A 25,226-nucleotide genomic window follows, 5' to 3' on the forward strand; every position below is an offset into this window, starting at 1 on the left:
TACGGAACCTAAAATTTTACGTGTACCAATTTTTCACTGCTTATAGAGAGTTCGGCAGAAATAACTTTCCGACTTCCCACCGCTGCTGGTGGAGCGCTAATTGAACAGGGCGTGGTATCGGTACGCCATTTCACAGCGGATGTCTTGCTATTTCAGTTACAACCGTGGCGTGCTGTGGTGACTATCGCGCTTTCGTTACTGAAATGTATTTTAATGCGATTCTGCTATCAACACGCAGCGCTTATTTCGTTCACATTTTTGGCTAAGTCGATACACCACGGTACCCGATAAAAATTTAATTCGGTTACGGTTGTCCAGTTTTAGAACTGCCCGTTCAGCTTTGAAGAAGAAACCATTAGGTAGGCTAGAAGCGTTCGAACACCCGAAAATATTAAAACGATTACACAATCTCCATGTCGCTCAGATTTTAAATACCTTGCTGCGTTACATTCTTGCAAAACTTTACCGTTTCATTCTTACAAAATAACGGTCGTGCAGCAGCTAAATGAATGCGACTGGATTAACCGTCAGGCTAGCCTGGAAAATGTTGCGATGAACTCGATCGGGTTGTCAATTGACGAATCCCGTTTTCATTTATCGAGTGTTAACAAACAAAATTTTTGACACCGGGCAGAAAATAATCCCTACAACTTCATGAGCGCCCTCTGCACTCTCAACGTGTTACAGTTTGCTGCGCGGTTGTTGAATTTGGAATAATAGGGGCGTACTTCTTTGAGAAAGATCGGTAATCGGTTACAGTAACTTCCGAACGGTATGTAAAAATGTTACGCGATTTCTTGCTACAAAGACTTAATGAACTCGGAAATGAAATCGAAAATTTATGATTTCAACAAGGCGGGGCCACTGCTCATACAGCAAAACAATCGATGAATTTCCTCAGAGAAATGTTTTCCGGACGTCTTATTTCACAACTAGGAGTCATCCTATGACCTGCACGGTCACCGCATCTTGGAGCATGCGATTTTTTTTTTCTCTGGGGACATCTAAAAGCTGAAATCTTTAAACGGAAACCAAGAATCCTAGATCATTTAAAAGTTGCTATCCATCAATAAATCGCTGCAATACCATTGGAAATGGCCAGAAAAGTAATGCGGAATTTCATTTTTTTCGTAATTTTTAAAAATTAAAAAAAATTATGCGAAAATAAACGGCAAACAGTGTTCTTTCAGAATGTATTTAACTTTTTTTTTATAATTTTTTTATGATGTCTATTTTATTTACATTTCATATCTGGGAGTTATTTTTCCCGAACCTTCGTGTATTCACACGAAGCAGAGATTCCACAGTAGCGATTTATGTGCGTAGTAGAGTAAACAGAATCCCACAAATTTTACTATTGTTAATAAAACGAATCCTAGAGATGTAGGACTTTCCCGAAACGGAGCTAGTACCGATTGAACAACTACTGATTACTAAAGTATAACCGATAATTCGAGTGTACAAAGTAAAAACAAGAAAGGCCTCTTGGTCAAGATAGCTGTTAAAACCATCAATCAAGTTTGAAAGATTATTGAAAGAATATAAATAAAAGTTAAACAACAGATGGCTGTCGATATGAGTTACAGCGATTATTTATTGCTGATGAAATTTTAATATTTTCATAATCTTTAAAAAAATTATATACACGTGAAATCGTTTTTAAAATCATTGAATATTTGTAATCTATTTAAATATACGTATATTTTTCAAAAGTTTATCGTAATAAAATTTACAATTCGGTAATCACTCCAATTTAAATCGAATACATAAATACCAAATGAATTAAAATCAATGAGTTCTCCCGTTTTGTCGTTAGACCCCATAATTAACTGAAATAATAATAAAAATTACAAATCCCTCAAAAAAAAAAATAAATACATAAATAAAAACGGGAATGGTTCATTACTGTAGATGAAATAAAATGAAAGGATAAAGGAAGGTGTGTAATTAAAAGAAAAAAAAGAATAATCAGGTACTGGTATAAAATCTAATATGGATATAGAAATATAAACAGAAAGAGATGAAATACGGAGAGAAAGAAGAAAAAAAAGGATTTATTAATGAGACGTAAAAACAAAAAAACTGTATAATGTAAAGATACAAACATATTTGCTCATATATGTTATAAGTACGGATGTGGATGTTTATGAAAAATATATTCAGTGGAAAGGGATTTTATATATTAATGGCTGTTATGTAAAGTATGTCAGAGAGATTATGAGCTCCTACATTAGATCGATATACTGGATTTTAAAAACTTGAGTACGAGATGTTAGAAGAGTGCGTATTAACGTAAATATTATGAGACGCTGTAGATTAAAAGTACAGGAAAAATTATTTAATATGAACGAAAGAGAGAGTTAGAAACAAAGATATGAATAAATTAAAAAAAAAAGAAAGAAACTCTCTCGTAAAACAAATATTTAATATGAAAAACAAAACATCAAGGCATAGCGTCAATTTACCTCTTAATATAAAAAAGATTTTCCGATGACTTTCCTATTATATAATATTCTTATTATACAATTCAGACCTCCATCAACTAAGATATTTATTTATGAATTAAGATTTCACTTATGCTGGAATTATATATGTATGAAATAATCAATTTCCATGAAAATTCCAACCGTCAGAAGAAGGAAAGGTAACTAATAAAATTTTTTTTTTCTATTTTTACTTCCTTGTACGAAGTACAAAGAAGTATTGTAATCGCGAAAAATTTCGGTTTTCAGATTTCAGCGGAAATATCCACTTTGACCATTTCTGAATCTATTTTGACTAGTTTCGGGGTGACGACTGTACGTGCGTATGTATCGCGCATAACTCAAAAACGATTAGCCGTAGATTGTTATTCGATTAGCAACATTTTTTATTTACGACTGTTGTAACATCTAGTTGTGCACCTCCCCTTTTGATTGCAATCGATTGAACAAAAGTGTCTAAAAGTCCAAAATCCCCAAAAAGTTGGATTTTAGACTTTTTCTTAACTGAAGTATTAAACCCTCATTGACATCTTTTAAACGATGTATCAAAAGTGGTACTTATTTTTATCGGTTCCAGAGTTATAACCAGATAAAATTTTAATTAATGAAATATTTGGATGTTGCAAGGGGAAGGCACATCGGTTCGAATCAGACTTCATCTCCCTTAAAAAAAAACACAAATTTTTTTTATATCACCTCAACATTATGTGGTCTCAAGTCAATTGTGTAACAGCTGATTTTCGGTTCTAAGGTTCAAATCCTAGTAAAAGTTAGTTACTTTTATACGGATTTGAATATTAGACGATGGGTACCCGGTGTTGTTATTTGGTGGTTGGTGTTCAATTAACCACACGTATCAGGAGCAGTTAACCTGACTGCGTATGACGACACCTTATTTGATTGGGTCAAGGTGTTGCTAATTGTTCACCGGCTGAACCGATTGCAACGTACTCATTAGGAAAATAAAAATATCAATATATGTAATCGTTGTTTCAGAAACGTGTTTCGTTTTGTAATTCCGAAATATTTCAACCCGATTTCTGCTCCAAGCTTAGTGTGAAACCTAGAACTTAAGTTAAGGGGTAAATGTGAAGGTATTATATTACTTTTGATCTGAAAAATTTAATAAATCAGATCCTAGAAATGTATCTCCAGCAGTGAAGTGGGGAGGGGCCATCAGCCCGCCCCCTCGCTTTTCTACCGGTGAAAGGGGAAGCGCGCCATCTTACTGGAAGTAGACTTTGTTTGTCAGCGCTAGAGAAACATCTTCAAGCAGCTGCGGTAATTGCTTTTGAAGAAAGTGCAAGTAGATCTCATCATTTAAACGGCCAGGTTATATGAACGGTCCAAACAACTGATTGTGAAGGCCGTACCATACATTGACGTTAAATCGTGTTGAAAATTACTTTTCGCCGAAAGTTGTCTAATTTTATTGGTTTTCATCCCACATTTCTCAAAACTTACTGCATATACAGTTCTAGGATCTATTTTATTCGATTTTTCGGATTAAAACCCATTAGAAATCCTTAATTCTGCCCCTTTATTAATGTACTAAAAATCTCAGTACGATCTCATTTCACCGTGTTACCTGAAATCCGAATGAAATCTTTTACTACTCGTAACTCGCAAAGGAAACATTTTAGTACATGTTTATATGAACGTTTTTCATTATTTTCATGAGTAGAATTGATTATGAAATCCCAGGAGAACTTCGTGATATACTCTGTAAATATATATATATACGTCGTTAGTCGATTATTATCCGCAATTTAGTTATATTTTTGTTTATGTTGGTAGTACTGTCGTGTTGCGTAGATGACGCATGCGTGGTTTAATTGTTTTTACGTCTGTTCAGGTTTGATGCTGATAGGTTAATTCCATTATCGCTGCCCTGCCGTTAACCATGGCTTTCTGTTTGCACCAAAGAAGAGCAACGTTCAGCGATCCGTTTTTTGTGGTCGGAAGTGTATCAGGGGCCGAAATTTATCAAAACCTTTGGTTCAGTACGGGACAGCGTGTTGCTGCAACGGAGTATCTACGAATGGATTGAAAAATTCAAAAACGGTCGCACAAGTGTAACGCACGACGAAGGAGCCGGACGACCGTTTACCGCCACAAATGGTGAAAACATCGAGCGTACACACGACACGGTTTTCTTAGACCGATAGACGAGTAACTATCGATAAAGCGGCACATCGTCTGCAAATTAGTGACGGTTCTGCCTACGAAATCATCGGCAACAGACTTGGGTTTCATAAAGTCTGTGCAAGACGGGTCCCAAAACAACTCGCACAGTCGAATAAACAAACGCGCTTGGACATATGCCAAAAACACTTGGATCGCTGCGCTAACGAACAGGACATCTTCTTAGACAGAATCATCACCGGTGACAAAACACGGATCCATCGTTACGAGCCGGAGAGTAAACGGGAGAGTATGGAATGGAAACATCCAAATTTGCCCTGAAAAAAAACGTTCAAGACCCAATCGTCCGCAGGAAAACTGATGCTTACACTTTTTTGGGACTCACAAGGCCCACTACTAGAATATTATGAGAAAAGGGGCACGACAGTAAACAGTACGCGTTACAGTGAGATGCTTACTGCCAAGCTGAAGCCTGCGATTCGAAGCAGACGCCGAGGACTGCTGTCGAAAGGTGTTGTGTTGTTACACGACAATGCCCGTCCACATACTGCTGAAACGCTCCAGAAATTCAACCTTGAAGTACCGGCTCGTCCTCCGTATAGTCCTGATCTTGCCCCTTCTGACTACCACTTGTTTGGTCCACTCAAAGAGGCATTAAGGGGCCGCCGATTTACCTCGGACGAATCAGCGAAAGAAGCGGTGCATTCCTGGTTCGCAGCTCAACCGAAAACCTTCTTTTATGCAACGATGGATCAAGTGCGTTGAAATGCAAGGGGACTACGTTGAAAAATGATGTACATGTAAGTTTCCTATTTTTATCGCAATAGAATTTATAACTACATTGCGGATAATAATTGACTTACCCTCGTGTGTATATATATAATTAAATTTTTCAAATATTTTGTATTTCCGTTAGGATTATTTTAATTGATTAGAGAGTTATTTTATGATATTCCTAGTATCAATTCTAGGAATGACAGAAAATAAAACTCAAATCAAATATATATAAATTAAAAAAAACTTTTACTGAGAGGAGATCCTACGTCGTTCCTAGTTTATCCACAAGACACCGCTTCTGAAGGAGGTTGCTACATATATAAACAAAATTCCTGAACTTAGTGACAAGGGACGGTAAACAAAGTCTTGTGGGTAACTCTCGTTTTAGGTGCATACCTTTTTAAAATGTAGATCTAATAAATTCTGTGAACTTTTGAAATTCTTTAATGAAGTGGTCGGGATGTACTCTTCAATATTTATTTAACATTATTTCCAGAAAATAATATATGAATTATAATTTGTATTAATATTTTATTAATAATACTAATAATAATAGAGTTAAGATAATATGTTTTGAATTTATAATTTAATCCGCATTATATTGACGTGTATGTAAATTTGCTATGTATTAAGGTGTCATGAGTTTTCACCTTTAATTATTACAAAGAGAATTAGTAATGATAAGGAATAATTTACGATAATATTCACGATCGTTTGCCGAAGTTTCTGTATGCAGGAATAAATTTGTTTACTTTGCTTGTATAACGTTAGAAATTATCGATTGTTTTTAGTACGGTCAAAGTATATTTAAAGATTAAAGGTAATAATATGTATAAATAAATAATTATTTACTTATACATATAATAACTACAGGCTGTCTTCCGGTAACAGTTTTCGTGATGGATGACGATGAAATTTGTTGCGTATGAAAAAAAGGACGGCTGACCGGGATTCGATCGGGGAAACTCCGGATAAAAGGCAATCTCTGCTTGTAACGATCACAAAATAAATAATTAAAAAAAATCGAAGAATCTCTTCCTGAACCGACTGTCATTCAAATTTAAATAAGAAGCGAACGAAGAAAATGGACCTTTTAAAAAATATATATATAAATTAATAAATAATGGATTTAGTAAAAAATGTCAAAAGATGGTTTTTTTAATGTTTATAAAACACCTGATATAATCTATACGCCTTTTATTATTTAAAAAACCGAGGAAAGTTAAATGTAGGATTTTAAAGAAAATTACATCGCCGTAAATATTTTATAATTTATTCATTTTTCGATTAGAAGCTATGAAATTAGTTTTATTTGCTTTTAAAGTTTAACGATTTTTTTTATGCCTTGAAATAATGAATATTTTGAAGTCTCTTATTTTATTCATATACATCAAGCGATAAGGTAAAATTAAAATCAAATTAAAGGAAGTTTTTATAAACTTTTATTTATAAATTTATTAATACATTTTTTTTTCAGTTATTGAAAATAAACTTTCTATACGAAATGAAAATATAAACAAAGAAATTGTTTTATTCAGTCCTATGAACCGAATTACATTTTATAAAAAAAAGATAAATAAAATAAAAAATTATAATAAATACAGGTTGAATTTAGAAGTTGTTCCTTATTTGATATCTGTTAAAAATACAGTTTATTTATGAAGACCTTAAAATAATTTCCGGGTTGGGGAATCTTACGATCGGAAATCATACGGTTTCGTGTAAATCTTCTTTTACTTTTAAGTTAAAATTATTTATTTATTTTTTCAATTGATATATTGAAAGAATTTTGTAATAATCTACTGCACCGTAATGTATATGGGATTTCATAGAAATTTTTTATGTTTAAAAAACTTTTTATCTATATTTATATATATACTATTATATAAAGAGAGGGGATTTTGTTTGTTCAAGATAAACAAAAAATTACTCGACCAATCGCAACCAAATTTTTACGCACGTTTCTTAGCCTAACTAAAAAGGTTTTTAGATATATTTCATCTCAAAAAATTTCAAAAAAAAAATGTGTATATATACTAGTGAAAATTTGACGGTTGAAAGTTTAACGAATTGAATTAATGAACTACGACTGAACGATTCGAATCGATCGATTGAATAATATTACAAAAATAATAGAATTAAATTTACGTTAAATGAAATAATATTACACGTTTGTTAACGATAAAAAAATAATAATATATCTAAAAAAATTGTAAAATCGCACCCCCTCAAAAAATGCTCTAAATAAGCTAGTGGGTAAGTGGGTATAGCGTGTCATTAACACCACCTTTCAGCACAAGGACTGCCATGTAGCACTGACGTACAGCTGCTGTAGTTGTCTTTTTTCTGTTTAGCCTCTGGAACCACCGTAAGTTATTACTTCACAGGTTGAATGATAAGCCACCGGGTTGGTCTAGTGGTAAACGCGTCTTCCCAAATCAGCTGATTTGGAAATCGAGAATTCCAGCGTTCACGTCCTAGTAAAGCCGGTTATTTTTACACGGATTTCAATACTAGATCGTGGATTTGGTGGTTGGAGGCTAAACAGGAAAAAGAAAGAAAGATTACTATTATTCTACGTTTTGTAATTTAGTTTCTTTTTCAGGTTTCTATAAAACCTGAATACAATAATTATTATTTATCAGTATTATTCCCGCAACCGTGAGGATAACGTACAGCGCGAGGGTCCAGGGAGTGGATCCCTCTGGGTAGATGGGAATGGCGAGCGAAGCATGCTCTGCGGGTATGGGTTAGGCCCTTGGTCCCTGAGTCTGCTCCGGGATTCGCCTGGACTAACCTGAGCCCCGAGGGTTCAGGTTCTGGCTGAACGGGCAAGCTAGTTTTATATATACGTAATTTTTTTCTTTCCTTTCTTAGAATAAAAAAATACTTATCATAATAATTAGTTTTGTATGTTTCTCTTTAATTTAGTATAATTTTCTATTAATTTTTAATACGGACAATTTAAAGGAAAAATTATTAAAATGTTTTAAGTAATAAAAACACAAATTTGAATCCTTCATATTAGAAATTTTTGCACGGGAAGATGTTATGGCATATTTTTAGCGCATAAAAAATACCAATCCGGACCGATTTCGAACCTGGAGTCTTTCGTATGAAAACAGAAACGAGATCATACATCTACATGCGGTTGTATGATAAAAAACTTTTTCTCCTTTATATATATATAAATATTACATATATTATATTATAAATATTATAGTATATATAAATATATATATATATATATATATTAAATTTAAATGGGACGGTGGTCTTAGTATAAAAAAACTAATCTTTTTATTTCATTTTAAGCATTGTTATACTTAATTTTTTCTCTTTATTTACTTATTTTTGTATAAAGAGAAGATAGCGGTTAATAGTTTGTTAAAATAAATGAACATATTTAGTTATTCGTTCTCCAAGGATAATATGTCGGTTTAAATCCATTCTCTTACGTTAATAATATTACTTAGCGATATTTTAAAAACATAACTTCTGGTCATTTTCCCATGAGATTAATAAATCCTCTAAATAAAAAAAGGAAAAATATCAACTGGAAATATTTTCAAAATTTTATTTTAATATTTGAAGGATATTTTATTTTATTTTATTTTTAATATTTTAGGATTTTTGAACAAAAATCCTATACACACACACACACACACACACACACACACACACACACACACACACACACACACACACACACACACACACACACACACACACACACACACACACACACACACACACACACACACACACACACACACACACACACACACACAGCGAGAGAGAGAGAGAGAGAGAGAGAGAGAGAGAGAGAGAGAGAGAGAGAGAGAGAGAGAGAGAGAGAGAGAGAGAGAGAGAGAGAGAGAGAGAGGGGGAGAGAGAGAGAGAGGGAGAGAGGGAGAGAGAGAGAGATAGATAGATAGATAGAAAGAGAGAGAGAGAGTGAGAGAGATTGTTCCGAGACGTATTCGCCGAACTTCCGGTGCTGATTTAGGACACTAAAATGAGTAAAATGTTTATATCGACAAAACTCCAATTTTTGTTTGTTTTCCTTCTTGATTGTATTTTGCGATTTGCAACAAAAAACAATATTTCTCAGGAACGGGTAACCTCCTTTAATTAAATTTGGTAAATCTAACACTAGTGTCTTACTCTAAAAAAAAAAAAAAAAAAAAAAAAAATGAAAACGTCACCTTCAAGAATTGCAAAACGGCGGCAACTTAAATTTTTTAATTTTCAATATTCTTGTAAATATTTTTTCGATAAAATTTTTATTTATTAGAAAATTGATTAAGCATTTTATTTCAAATAAATTGACATCTCATTTGTAAAATTCCGTTGACAAATAATCGAGTTAATGCAGGTAACTAACCTGGCAGTACGCTTGCGCCCTGTAACGCAAGCCGATAATTTTTATTAATTAACTGTTATTATTTTTTATTAATAATTTTTTTTACATTGAAAACAGGCAAAACGTTATCAGGGGGTTTGTTATCGGGGTGTCGCTATTGAAGTTTAGGAGTACTGTTTCTACTTCCAACTAGGATTCCGCGTTGTCTTTATTGTTCCGGGGCGGTTTATTACAGCTTTCATTCTTTATTTGATTTTTGGGATCGGTAAAATAGGTCATGCTTGATGTCTTTTCTCTACTGTTTCGTCACATTCGCTGTTTCACCATCGATGTTTTTTACGGGATTTTATTGGGACTAATTCTTCGGCGATTTATTGTCGACTAGACGATCGGGTTTATCCGTGATAATTATTTTTTTTGTAATTTTCATTCTCGATTAGTCGGGTACGGTCTATTTTTCTCAGTTTACCTTGGATTTGTTGCTTTCTTTAGGGAGGAAATCTGATTTTGATTTTGACTACATAGTGATCTGAGCCTGTGTTACTCCTCGGAGGAGTTTTACGTTGTAGACCTCCTTTTGGTGGTGTTTGTTCATGAAGATATGGTCTAATTGACATTCTCCTTCAGTGTAGTCCGGGTGTTTCCAGGTTTTGAGTTTTTGAAGTTTCCTCTTGAAATATATGGATTTTAGGTTGTGGTTTCTGCAGAGACCGACGAGTCTCTATCCGTTTTGTTTGTTTTCTTTAGGGGGGGCCATATTCCGATGATGTCGCGGTATCTTCTTTCTCTGCCGTATGTATGAGCACTCCGTATATACGTAATTCAGGAGGATAAGGCAATACTTTGACAACTCATTCTAAAGGCTAAAAATAAGAAAAAAGTTCATATAAACATAGGTTCGAAAACGCTTCGTTAGCGAGTTATACAGGGTGAAAGATTTCGTCCGAGTTTCAGTTCTCCGGGTAAATTAAGGCCTTCTGAAATTCTGGGAATGTCAATTAAGGGGCAAATTCAATTTTTTCTTATGGTTTTTGAGCTGGGAAATCGAAAAAAAATAGGTCTCAAAACTTTATCTCTCTTAGTTTCTAAGATATCCCATGTAAAACGCCAAAAATAGGATCAAAAAACAAATTTTTTTTACGTTTGACGTAAAATAACGTTGTTAAATTGGCAATAAATCATACATTTTTTAAACATAAATTGTAGAGAATTTAATTATAAGAAGATTGATGTAAATAATGTCAACAAAAAAGAAATAAAATTTTAAACATGTCGACTTTTATTAACAACAAAACCGACGAAAAGTTAGAAGAAAATGTTACAAAAAAAGAAATGTGAAACGTGTAGGAGCTACATCGAGTTGGTAATACATTTCAATTCGTTTTGCTAAGGGGATATTTTCCAGCAATATACAGTTCTGGGACCTATTTTTTTTAGATTTTCCAGCTCAAAACCCATAAGAAACGATTGAATTTGCCCCTTAATTGACCTTCCCAGAATTTCAGAAAGCCTTAATTTACCCGGAGGAACTGAAACTCGGGCGAAATCTTTCCCTCTGTATAATTCCCTAACGAAGCGTTTTCGGGCCTATGTTTATATGAACTTTTTTCTTATTTTTAGCCTCTAGAATGAGTTGTCAAAGTATTGCCCTATACTCCTGAATCACTCTGTTTATGTGTACGAGTATTTATTTTACGTTTCAGGCCGATTCTGGACCCCGGTATGATAACTATTTCTTTTAATTTTCTTTATTAGTTTTTACAAAATTCTTTTATTTCTTCGGAATTAGATTTTTTCCTGTTTCGACAATTTAGTTACACTTTTTTTTCTTATTTTTATCTTCCTGAAAATGTTGGCTCCTATTTTGAATTTATTTCTATTGTTTATTGTTTCCTTTCCGATTTGGATTTATTCTAAGATTTTTTTGATTTTTTTTCTACCCGACCGTTTTCCGTGTTTTACTATTTTGGAAGAAAGTTTGAAAGGTAACTCGCGTTTTTGCATGTGATTTCCAGTTATGTTTTAGGGTAGTTCTGCGTTTGATTTTATAATATAATTTTCATTTACCTTTAAATAAATAACAACTTGTTTGCGAATAGGGCACACAAACCTACTCATGGACAATGAATGAATCAGACCGTTGCACCGATCTGTGTTTGCTGTGACTACAAAGTAACGATACACCACATTCTTGTGGACTGTGTGTGTTAAGCGGTGTTGCGTCGTAAAGTTAAATTAGGAGCTAACATCCATGATATTCAACGGACAATATGAGGATGCTATCGAATATCTCGTTTATCTTAAAGACGTAAATTTATATACTACTATTTAATAATAATTGTTGTAACACTTTTTTTTAATGTTTGTTTCGGGTTTAATGTTTGAGGGTGATGATAAGGCGAAAGCGTTATCATCACCCTCAAAAAATAAAGAAATCCATTTGTCTTTTCGGTTGGATCTAAGATTTTCTTTTAATTCCTCTATCTTTCTTTACAGGATTTCCTAATACTAGATTCACATCCAGACAAGAATAATATTTCCGAAATGTTGTTGACTTCTGGTTTTACAACTACTCGTACATTACAGTGTCTTAATATCTTTATCTTTTAAGGTAAATACTTTTTGTTGTGTAAATCTGTAATTTTCATTAGTCATTTAAATTTTATTGTTCATTTATTTGATTATATATTTATTTCATTTTATTCATGTATTTCAGTTATTTAATTTTTTTATTATCATCATTTTATTTATAATTTGTTATTTAAATTGTTTTTTTCTTTTGATGTTTATATTTCTACTAATATATTAAACTTTTTGTTTTGTTTTCTGCTATTTCTACATTAGTTTTTTAAAGTTTTTTGAAAACTTTTTCTGATCGGTTATGTACCTTGATTTTCAAATAATATTTGTAAATCTATCTTTCCTGCTGTTTCTTTGAGAAGTTTCTGTTTTTATGTCACGAAAAAGCGAGCTCTAACAGCCGTGGTCACTAGCCCGGCGGAAATCGGTAGCGTATGAAAAGATGCCATGCACGACAGGGATTCTAACACGGGACCTCCATACAAAATCCCAAGACGCTGCCGAGAAGTTTTATTTATATATTATTTTTAAAATAATAAAAAATAATCTCAATACTGTCAGTAGATTACGACGATTTCTCAATACCGTCGATTTAATTTGTTATAAGAAAAGAAACCTTGAATATTTTTCAAAGCTTGTTTTCTTTATATATATATATATATATACTAGCTTTTACCCGCGGCTTCGCTCGCGGTGAACCTTTAAACGAAATACGCGAGCAACTATGTCATGTCGATCAGTGGCTTTTTGCCCGGGCATTAGCTCTTTAGTTACATCCTGCCACGAAGGATTACAGGTAAAAGTTACAAATAAGACAGGCCTGCCGTAAGCGACAGGCTGTTATGTACGCTTTCGTACATAAGCGAAAGCGTCTTGAGTGTATTCATGCAGATAACGGGGACTGTTGACAAAAGTAGAGGGCAGAATAACCATCTTGCCTATGTCGTTAGGTCTAACTAATATTACCATCTGCGCTAATCGCATCTTGTAGATGAATGTAATTTTCAGTTCGTAATTTCGTCTGGTTTATAGAAATGTAAGGAAGGCGTTCGCTCTCTACTTTAATATACATGCCTACCAAGAATTGATGAAAGAGTTGCCTTGACCGCGAAAGGAGATTGAAGTCGTGCTCTCGAAGCATCATGTGATACGCATAAAAATCCATGCAGAAAACTTTTTTATCGGGAACTGGCTGTCTTGTACTGGAATATTGAAACGATATCCTGGCTCACCTTTACTGAAAATTAACGGGTACTGTAAAGCATCACAAAATTTATGAGTATCGGCTACGCGTTTCAGCGTATTATCATGTGCCCGTAACACTATGTTTCGTGGACAGCACGGGTCACCGGTAACCAAAACAACTTCATTGATCATCGGCGCATTATAACGCCTCTCATGTTCGCCACGTGGAGTCCGATCAGCATGAATGACCACTATGTAGTAATCCGGAGGCCAGTTTTCTATTGCACTTCTAAAGGTATTTACCAACAAATTGTGGCTGTGTAACATTCGTTGAGTTTTCAATACTGTATCTCTTTCGACTCCTTCAATCCGGGCATTCTTATCACTTTATCTACTCCAAAGGATGTCATTTGGAAGCAAGAATTATACTTTCTGATTGCTTCGACTCATCTGTAACACTTAAATATAGAGTTTTCAAAGGCTCCTCTGGTTCACCGAGTAAAGAAAGCGAAACTTTACCGCTGGAACAGCACATTCCAGCAGTTTCATCTTTCCATTTCAAAGCAATGCAATGCTGACATTTTCTATTCATTGAGCCAATAACAAATAAAGAACGCTTATGGTATTCAAGTGAAGGATCATATTGAATTATTAAATACAGACTAATTGTTACGCATGAAATTTCGACGCCGTGCGGTTTGCATTTCTGCATGAACGATTCTTCTCGCCTGCGATTGTTCTGGAGTTTCTCTCGCTCTTATAGCTGCCTGCTGTTGAGCTTATCTTTCTGAACGAATTTGTGTTTGAATTGGCGTTTCATCTGCTCTTAAGGTAGCTTGTCGCCTCGTTTGTTGTTGACGTCTTAGTTCTGCGTGAGCGGAAGATTCTTGAGTTCGAGCACCTTTTGCCGCCCGGGACAGGTTAGATTTGCGCTTCCAAGGCATTTTAGAAAAAAACTGGAAAAGTTAGAAGTGACAGAAGAATAACAATAAATATAGAAAGATTCTAAACAGCAGAAGCACTATACTAAATTGAATAGTGACTTGACCGTCGGTATTACAGTGTTGGATTGGCAATTTACTTACTGGAACGCCAGATGGCGTTGAATTTGGTCAAATTTTTGTCGGACGATCGTACCTACCAATATAAATCTTTTTACCCTCCCGAAAAAATATTGTTTTTTTTTTTTTATTAAAAAGTGTCCTATGTCCTTTGCAATACCTTTGAGAATGTAGTTTAAAATATTTAACGAAAAATACACTTAAAATAAATAAAAATTTCTCTAAATGCGTTTACTTTTCCGACAAAGAGTTATACAGTATTCTACGAATTTGAATAGTAGATCGTGGATACCGGTGTTCTTTTGGTGCTTGGGTTTCAATTAACCACACATCTCAGGGACAGTCAAACTGAGACTGTACAAGATTACACTTCATTTACACTCATACATATTATCGTCTGACGTAATACCAGAACGGTAATTCCCGGAGGGTAAACAGGAAAAAGAAAAGAAAAAAAAAGTTATTCAGTATACTAAATAAGAAAAAGTAAGCTGATCTTGCCGATCTTTTTTATTTAGCTCTTTAGGTTTCGTGAACTCCTCCAAACAAAAAAAAAAAAACACAATTTTAGCTCTGAAAAATTCTGGAAGTATGTATATATGTCGGCCTGGTGTTTATTTGATATCTTCAGGCCGGATGGACCGATTCGGGTGAAATTTGTCGCAAAGATTTCTTACATGAGGCATCGATGGAAGTTATCTTCGATCAGAATAAGTCAAGAGGGTGATAGAGATACGGACGTTATGGATTCTGTATCTCAAAACTTTACTCGAAGAATGAGTAAATTCTTTCACATAATTCCGTAAATAAATATGAGGGCAAAACATATTTCTGGACTCAAAGTCACATTCTTTTACTAATTATATACGAAGTTGCGTTTAATTTTTTTCAGAACTGCAGGCAAAAAAGTCAATTGTGGCCAAAAATCAATTTGTGCAAATGTTTTATTATTTATACATATGTTTGAATTATACAATATATTCATATACGTATACATATATTTAAACGAAAACAATTAACAACTTTTTAAACTTTTTATCTTCTGTCTTTCACAGAAATCCATTCTTTCTAAACTTCATTTGTGTTTACTTCTTGACCGTAATTTAATTCTCATAAGTTCATCCAAGTGTTCTTCATTAGGTATTCTTCATTAAGTATGTTTCGATTTTCATAACAGAAAATCCACAGTCGCACTGGGTGCTTTAAAAGTTCTCGCAGTGTTATATAAAAAGGAAAGTTTAGATAATTCTGGATTAGTTTGAAAAAAGGTTAATGTATCGCTAAAAATCTTGAACAATCCTAGTTTAGTTTTCTTTAGAATTTTAAATTTCAATTCTGAATATTCGTTCCGTTGAAAACATATCAATATGTTTTTATTTGCCTGAAATATTGAATTTTTTTTGAAAGCTGCATTATATTTTCCTTTCCGAAATCAATATTTTTTCCAGAGTTTATAATAACTTTACGGTCGAAGTTTGCCAAACTTTTAATTCTTCATTTAGAAATCTGATCTGTAAATGAACATATGCGTTCAGTAAATCGAATTATAGCCGATGTGTCGATGTTGTTTTGACATTCCAGTAATATTTCTGTTACATTGTCACTCCAAAAGAATTCGTATCCCAAATATTGAGTCTTTAGGTTGTTAATTGTAATTTTTACATAGCAATGAACATCAATAATTGTTAAATCACTTTTTTGTAGATACATAAGGATGTAAACTCATCTAATACATCTTTCAGAGCAATTATTGCTACCCGATATTGTAAATTAGAATTTTTTCACAATATTTACAAATGGGGTCATCGCATTCTGCTGTCTGACTTTTACAGTACTCGATTAATATATTATAATCTTTTACAAAAGAACCGACTGCAAAATACACGGATAAACATCTAATTTCATTTTACGGTTAAAATCGGTTTTTCTCAACCACCGGTCCGTAGAATCGGTACCGGTCTGCGAGATAATGCTAGCGAATCTGTTAAGTAGCTTGTTGGAAGCTAATTTTGTTTTGATAGCAGTGCGTCTTTTAAGTTAATCTTTTTTCTTATTTTTTCAAATTTACTCATAATTACGTTTTAAGCCGATTAAAAATTAAAACTAGTCGTTAAAAAAGAAATATTCATTGTTCAATGGATTATGTTTTATTACTACCCGTTACATAATTTAATATACCTATCTGTTTTTACAATGTGCCAAACGAAAATACAAGCTTGGCTATAAAAGGCAAGCGCTTATTACGATATACATTTTACTATTCTTTCTATAACATTATACTTCTACAAAAGCGTATGTTTTTCACTAGTGATTGTTTTTAACTATTTGTTCAGGTATTTATTGTATTATTAGTAAATAAGAAATGTTATCTCAAGTTTACTGTAGATTTATTTTATTTATATACTAACTGTAGTGTAGGGCGTGCCTACGGCATGTCTCCGCAGCTAGGCTATCGCGGCGGATTGCCTTGGCGGGCGGCGTCTCTGAATATTATTATAATAATAATAACGATCAAGGTAAAGCGAAAAAAGGGTTCGTTATCGTTCACTTAAGCGCCTTTCCTCATCAGAAAATAAGTTAATTTAAGTTAAAATAAGTTAATCTAAATGGATAATCGATAGTATTTTCAGTATCGATTTATTTTTATCGAAAACAGTTTTGTTTTAAAATTTGCTACGATATTGAACGAAGGTATTACGGTAGTAAAATTTATTAATTTATTACTGTTATTTATTGTTTATAAACACGTAAGAAAAAAATCTTATGATTTTTTGACGGGCAGTATGTTCAACCTTGAAAGCATGTTTTTTTCTTTTTGCTCTTATTTGTTGGTGTTGCTTTTTCTTACTTATTGCTTATAAACATTTAAGAAAAAAAATCATATGATTTTTTTATTTATTAATATGTTCTATTATGTAAGCATGTTCCCAGCTAAGGGGGGGCGCGCGCACACACACACACATACACTGCTCTTTAGTAGGGCAGGATTTCTGCATATTTATTTCGAATAATAGGAATCAAAAGAATTTATTTTAAAATTTATCGGTGTAAATGGAATCTATAAATTAGTGTAATTTAATTATTATTTTTTTAAATACTTTTTGTGTTTATTGGTTTTTGTTACACGAAAGAAAACATAAATTAATATTATTGTTGAGTGATACATCCACTCCTTCCTGCTAAAACATACTTGTTATCTACATCGTTTGACATGAAAGCCCCTACGTGTGAATTCCTATTTTGTAAATGTTTCTGTATAACACAGTGTAAATTATGTAAGATACTCTTCCGTCTCGCGGCGTCCCTGTGGTACTTTAGCGTAATATTAAGGATTTATTAGTGAAATGTGTTAATCTACGTTTACAAGACGGGCAGGCGCGATCCTTCCTACCTTGTAATATCTTTTTTTCTGTCCCTCCTACCACTTCCAAAAAGCACACTTAAAATGATCAATCTCTGATCTAGATTAAAACCCCACCCGTCGATGCGAATCTGTATCGGTTATATAGAAACGTGATTGATTTACCTGCAACAGAAGTGTGAGTTAACGACGGCTTATATACGTACACTTCATAAAAAGATCAGACTTATAAAGCGTGAAAAATCCCCACCCGTCATTACGAGAGCCAAAAACTGAATCGCAGAGAAGATACCCTCTGTAAAATCAATTTAAAATTCATTCCAAAGACAATAACAGTTCGACATATGACATCTGTAACAACTATTAGATAAATTATAATTTATTAACAACGTTTCTGTAGCGACAAAATTAATCTATTTTTATTTGATATTTTTATTGTTGAGGAATTTTTTAAGTTATTTTTTTTCGATGAGTTATATATGAATCAGAATTTAGTAATTAGTCGGTCCAATCTGTTCCTTTTTCAAACCAAAATCAGAATTAGTATTAAAATATATTAACAGTAACATATTAATGAATTTTTAAATATGATATATTTAAGTAAAAGTAAACAACCGCTATAGCCTTCAATTTTAAAAGAGATGGCTTCTGTGGGTACTTGCATGCACATCGTTCGTTTTGTGTGTAATCGCCACCACCCCTTCACACACACACACACACACACACACACACACACACACACACACACACACACACACACACACACACACACACACACACACACACACACACACACACACACACACACACACACACACACACACACACACACACACACACACACACACACACACACACACACACACACACACACACACACACACACACACACAACAAAAGAGAGAGAGAGAGATAAAAATAATGTACTTTTTTATGTATTTGGGCGATTTAGTTCAAGAATAATAAGTCTAATATTACTTACTGTTTTCGTCAGTTATCAAGTTACTTGATATCTTCTGGCTGGATTTACTGATGTTATGAAATTTTGTACGTCGATTTCTGAATACCGGTTATTGATTCCATTTAATTTTGGCTACAATTGTTCAAGCGGATGGAAGATACGGTCCATGTATCTCAGAATTTATCTATTGGAAGAGTAGAATAATTATTTACAAAACATTATTTATTTGTATACTTTAATGTTGAACGTAATTTTCCTTCTAAGTATTCAAGATAAGGTAAAAATATTAGTTTTGTTGTATACTGGTTTTCGTTTCATTATGACGTAAGATACTTCGTTTTTTCACGTTTTACTCATATTTTTTTCTGCTGAAGAATTTTTTTCTACTCTGTTAGTACCGCGTCTTTTTACGTACATTATTTTTTTTTTTGTTTTTTTTTTTTACCTCCGGGTCCGCACTCGAGCAATTCATTCTGCAGAGGATGAGATGAATGTTTTGTAGCGTGTGTGAAAAATGCCATGTCCGACCGGAATTCGAACCCAGAACCTCCGGGTGAAAGGCCCAGACGCTACCACTCGCGCGACGGAAGCCGGCTCGATTTTATTTTCTATAAAATTATAGGATAGCTATTCCATCTTTGGTACATTTTTTAAAAACATCTTTTATGATAGAAAAAAAGATACCGTATTTACTCGCGTAATTCACACTTTTTTTTTGACCAACGTCTTTTATTTTAAAGTAGATGCGTAATATATGCGTGGAAAAGATTTTACATCGGTTTGTAACGAAAGTAAAACGTGATAATTAGTGATAAATGATATTTATTTGACTGAAATCTGGTTAAAATTTTATTTTTTAAAAATATCGTTTAAAATTTCAGAGGTATGACTAACACGAGTAAATACGGTAAACAGGAATACAGCGGTTTTTACTACAGATATCAATCAATTGTAATAAATAAATTTAATAAATGAGCTCTGAAAGTAAAATTTTGTACATAATCAGTTGGATTTTATCTTTTTTTACTTTCCCGCCTAGCGCTATAGCAGAGCTATATAGATGGTAAAGTATGGTAATCGGTCCAATTTCGAGATATGCGGATCTCTACGTTTTGACAACTAAGGAACCAAAAAAAACCGAATGGAAATTTTCCAGATGTTCGTATACACGTGTGTGTTCGGTGTTAGGTGTCTCACCTTAATCAGCTTATATCTACAGAATTACTTGACCGATTTTGACCAAAGTTGGTCAGATTACTTCTATAAGTGGAGCATTGAAGCCATTAAATTTTCAACTTAAAAGGTCAAGAGAGTGAGGCTGTAGAGCAAGGTCACCCTCAGCATATCTAGATTTCGCTTAATTAAGATCTTATTTTTGTTAGGCACATTTGTTAAAAATAAAAAATAATAATATACGCAAAAAAAAATTGTAAAATCGCACGCCCACCCCAAAAAATGCTGTAAACTAGTGGCAAAGTGGGTATAGTGTGTCATTAATACCACCTTTCAGCACAAGGAGCGCTGTGTAGCACTGACGTACAGCTGCTGTAGTCGTCTCTTTTTTCTGTTTAGCCTCCGGAATCACCTTAAGTTATTACTTTACAGATTGAATGATGATAAGCCACCGAGTTAGTCTAGTAGTGAACGCGTCTTCCCAAATCGGCTGAGTTGGAAGTCGAGAGTTCCAGCGTTCAAATCCTAGTAAAGGCAGTTATTTTTACACCGATTTGAATATGAGGTCGTGGATACCGGTCTTCTTTGGTGGTTGGGTTTCAATTAACAACACATCTCAGGAACGGTCGAATTGAGACTGTACAAGACTACACTTCATTTACACTCGTACATGTCATCCTTTGAAGTATTATCTGAACGGTAATTACCGGAGGGTAAACAGGAAAAAGAAAGGTTGAATGAGGATGATAAGTATAAATGTAAGTGAGGTGTAATCTTGTACATTCTCAGGTCGACCGTTCCTGAGGTATGTGGTAAACCTTCACTTACATCGTACATATTATCCTTTGATGTAATAACTTACGGTGGTTGCGGAGCTAAATAGAAAAAGAGAAAAGCATAGCAGCAGTGTTGTAGTCTTCTGTTACGTCGTAACGTCACGGGCGAGCGGTAGAATTAAATAAATGAATAAAATGTTAAGTGCAAAAAAGTATCTTAAGTGGCCGTTAGTACCGCCACAGCCGTGCGAATGAAACACAGTACGTCCGCGCTTTAGTTAGAATCATTGAATTAATTAAACAAATAAAAATAGGATAGGTAAATAAAACGATACATATTTTAAATTAAGTCGTGCATCAGAAAAGAGCAGCGCGGCCGGAAAGTTCTACAGCACTGTTGTCAGCTTTCTTGCGGTATGAGTTTTTATTATTCATTTAAGTAGTAAAATATGCATTAACTTTATTAGTAGTCCACGTTAACTTTATTTTTATTACGAGACGTAAAAAAATACATTAAGTTAAACTAATTTTTAAACGTTCAATCATTTTAACAGATCATTATTTGAAATATTCTGTACCTCGATAACCGTATTAATTTACATGATAATTCTTATTCTGATCACAGTTTTTTTCATCTTTAACGAGATCATTATAATAAAACAAAATCTTTTTATTGTCTTTTTTCCTTCTATTTTTAATTTGTTATTTACTCGCATCCGCACATTTAATTTAATTTAAATCTGCATTTACTATTCTGGTTAATATCAACGTACAATCACGTATGCAACCGTTGTACGGTTATATTAGATTAAGTGATTTAAAATTTTGTTAATTTACCTGATTTGTCTGCAGTGTACGTAATTATCGATTATTATTTTGTTTTTACAGTTTTTTAATTAAAAAGTAAAAAAGGCGGGAAATAATTGAAAAAACTTTCCCGGTAGTGTCCCTTATGTTAACAAAATTTTATTAAAATTTTTATTACTGAATAAAATAATAAAAAAAAATTTAATTGATTAGAAATTAAAATTTTAATAGAAAAAATTAAGTTAAATAAAATTGGTTTAATTAAAGTACATATATATAATATATATACAAGCTACATTTTGCGCCGGGTTTCGTATCCCGGTTAGGCTAGTCATTTTTTTCACACGCCACCAATTTCTTCCGGAGTAGTGACCGTAGCTGTTGATGCCCGCTCTTTCATAACAAAAAGAATAAATAAATACTCGTTTTATTATTATACGGCCTTTAAGAATGAAAAAAGTTAAACGATATTTTATTCAACGGCGTTAACAATATATTATTTTAATTATGATATTATACACATAAATTACATGTTACTTTATTTATATCATAAGATAAATAAAACGAAATTTTTTATTAAACTTGATAAAACTCCTGTTATCTGTTCGGTACCAAATTTTTCTTAACTGACCAAAACAGGAGGGACTTTAGAGGTTTTTTGGTGGGGTACATAAGCCGGGTGGGGATGCGTGAGAATGGCTTGAAGAGTATATGAAAAAGGTAATGATGCCGATTCTGAAATAATCCCGTACCAGAAAACGCACAAAACAGAATAATAAGTTTAGTAGTCTGTGGCGCTAAAATATTATTAAAAATCTTAAACTGTAGGTTGGTAAGAATTATGAAAGACAAGACGAGAGAGAGAGAGAGAGAAAGAGGAATGAATCTGTGTTTCGTACATTTAGAGAATGTATTTGATAGAATAAAATGGTGAAGATTCTTAAATAGAAGAAAGTAGAATGGAAAGACAAACAAAAATTAAAGAATTATAGATGAGTCTAACAACCGCGATGAAGTGGTTGTTATTTTATTAATATACTAGCTGACCCGACAGACGTTGTCCTGTTCAAACGTTATAAATTCAAAAATTAAAAAATATTTCAAATAAACCATAAATTGTTTGGACCGTTTTGATGAAAAATATGTAAAAAAAAATTATTTTTAAAATACCTGACGCCACACGCACACAGTTATCACAACTCGACCTATGAGATCTTTCAGCGTTCTGTCGAGAGCTTCAAGTGAATGTTTGTGAGCCATAGTGCATCATCCCAGATAATAATTTTGCATTTTCTCATAACTTCAGCCGTGCCTGAATGCTTCTTTATGATACACATTACGTCTGGATTTGTGTGAATGTTCAATGGCAACATGAGTGCTGATTGCGCAGTCCGCCCGTCATCAAGCAAGGTCGCTGCAATGCCTGATGAAGCAATTGCCGACTCAAAAACCTTTCCAAAGTAGCCGCTATTTCTCGCTCCTTCATCTGCTCGATGTGGTTATATTGGCAGAGTGTGTTAATTTGTTGCTCCTCATTGCCCGTGGTGTAGATTTGCAAAAATTTTGGATCGGCATCAGGCATAGATAATAAAGAACCGATTTGATGATACACCTGGGGCCCTGAATCTTAAATGTAGATTCAAAATTACGACCGTCCTCATGCTGAACGATTTTTGTTATTTGGAAGCGAGAATTGAATTTACGAATTTTACGCAAAAACAATTTCGATAGAGATGTGGGGCTCCAGCCCCTGGCGGCAAATTCAGTGGTGGAAGTGAAACTTTTCCTGATGCGCAGTAAAGACCGGCCGATTCACCTTTGTATTTAAATGCATGACAGAGTTGGCATTTTTAGTTCATATTGCCGATGACAATTAGTAGATGTGACGAATAGTCTATTTCCCGCTTCGAACGCAAGACGGTGAAGTGATCCACGTGTCAATGCACGACGTTCTTGCACGCGCTGACGATCATGTGCCCCGTGTGCGTCGGTGACTCGTTGACGTGCCTCTCTTTGTCTCAATGCATTAGCTCGAAGACGTTCATTGTGATGCTCTCGACTTTCATTTGCACGCGTGTTTGCGACCTGATCTTTTAAATTTACATTGTCTGTCGATTGATCTTCTGCCGTTCTATTTAACCGACGGTTATGGACTATTTGTGCGTGCCGTGTACGTCGTAAAATTAATAGTTTGCGTAATTAATAAATTTTCATCCGCATCACAGCTAATTTTCACTTAAGATCATTCTAAAAAAGTACCTCCAACATTTTTTTTTTATTTAATAATTTTTAAGTTTCATAACCGCGTGATAGCTGAATTAATCAATTAATATAAAAAATAAAGCCCTGTAAAAAAAGCAACGTAGTTAAAATTTGGCTAGAAATTTTTATCATTTTTCTCATTTTTTAATTTAACATCTATTTTACCAAATTTTAGATAATTGTAAATTTAAAAATTTTAGAATTTTTTTTAATCAGCTACAAAAATTAAACTTCAATTTTTTAAATATACTTATATAAATATAATAATTATTATAAGTAACTTATATTTTAATTTTATAAATGTTATAATTTATTTTACAAACTTACATTTTTATTTTCAAAGAGCCGTTCAATACTGCATAAGTTGCATAGAATCAAATTAGAAGTGATAATTTAAATTTGTAGGTTAAGTTGATTGTTATTGAATGCACGTATATGAATCATTAAAATTCATGAAAAATCATGTAAAATACTCCCTTCAATAGAACATCTTACAAATTTGCACAATGTATATTTTTTAATTATACTTTAAAACGTTATTTCAATAAATAATCATATAATATAATATTCTCAATAAGCGCACAATTCTAAATGCGATCGCAGCGCTGCCTACCGGGTCCAGTTGTGAACCTTAACCATCCCAAGATCACCAACACATAAATAAATTAATTAAAAAAACATTTTCTAACGGATCAAACCATTTGAATCTAAACCATTCTCGAATCAGCTTAATCATACGCACAAAATTTCATCAAAATCAGTCCAGCCGTTTAGAAGGAATTCAGTTACATACACACGGACAGAAGAAATATATATATATATATATATATATATATATATATATATATATATATATACACAAAGATATTGTTATCTTACACACTGAATATGTAAGAGAATTTTGTATGATGTATATATGTCACTTGAGGAACCTTAGAGAATTCTAAGTGAAACGTTGTGTATTAATTTATAAGTTTTAATAGTCGACTGGTTAACCCAAGAGACTAATAAAGATAATATTTTTAAGTAAAGTATTTCTTGTTATACGTTGTATTTTTGGCGTCTGGTTATACGTTTAGTCCAAAAAATCCCACTCAGACATCCTAACGCTCGTTTAGCCTGTGTTATTCTTGCACTTATTTCTTTTTCGTCTTCCCTCTTGACAAATGTTATTCCTAAATATATATAGTCTTCATAGGCTTCTACCTCGTCTGAATTATCTGATTGTAAATTTTAGATTTTAGATCTGCGGTTCAAATAATTGTTTTTTTTTTTTAATTTTAATTGTA

At 33.3% G+C, this 25,226-nt stretch overlaps 2 protein-coding genes across 17 annotated transcripts in view; one reads left to right on the forward strand and one right to left on the reverse strand.

The window, feature by feature from the left end:
• Nucleotides 1-25,226, forward strand: part of LOC142332121 (putative cytochrome P450 6a14) — a 622,045-nt gene that overhangs the window by 140,839 nt on the left and 455,980 nt on the right. For 13 of the 16 annotated variants that reach the window (XM_075378376.1, XM_075378360.1, XM_075378361.1 and 10 more), the window contains exon 2: nt 12,268-12,382. The exons of the other annotated variants lie outside the window; for them this stretch is intronic. The gene's annotated coding sequence lies outside the window, so the exon portion shown is untranslated. The remainder of the gene's footprint in view (nt 1-12,267; nt 12,383-25,226) is intronic. 16 annotated transcript variants of the gene reach the window in all.
• The window catches only part of Mip (Myoinhibiting peptide precursor), a 439,825-nt gene that overhangs the window by 111,487 nt on the left and 303,112 nt on the right, over nt 1-25,226 (reverse strand). The window lies entirely within an intron of this gene.

Source organism: Lycorma delicatula, chromosome 11, assembly GCF_047948215.1.
Source record: "Lycorma delicatula isolate Av1 chromosome 11, ASM4794821v1, whole genome shotgun sequence".
In the NCBI taxonomy this organism is placed as follows: Eukaryota; Metazoa; Arthropoda; class Insecta; order Hemiptera; family Fulgoridae; genus Lycorma; species Lycorma delicatula.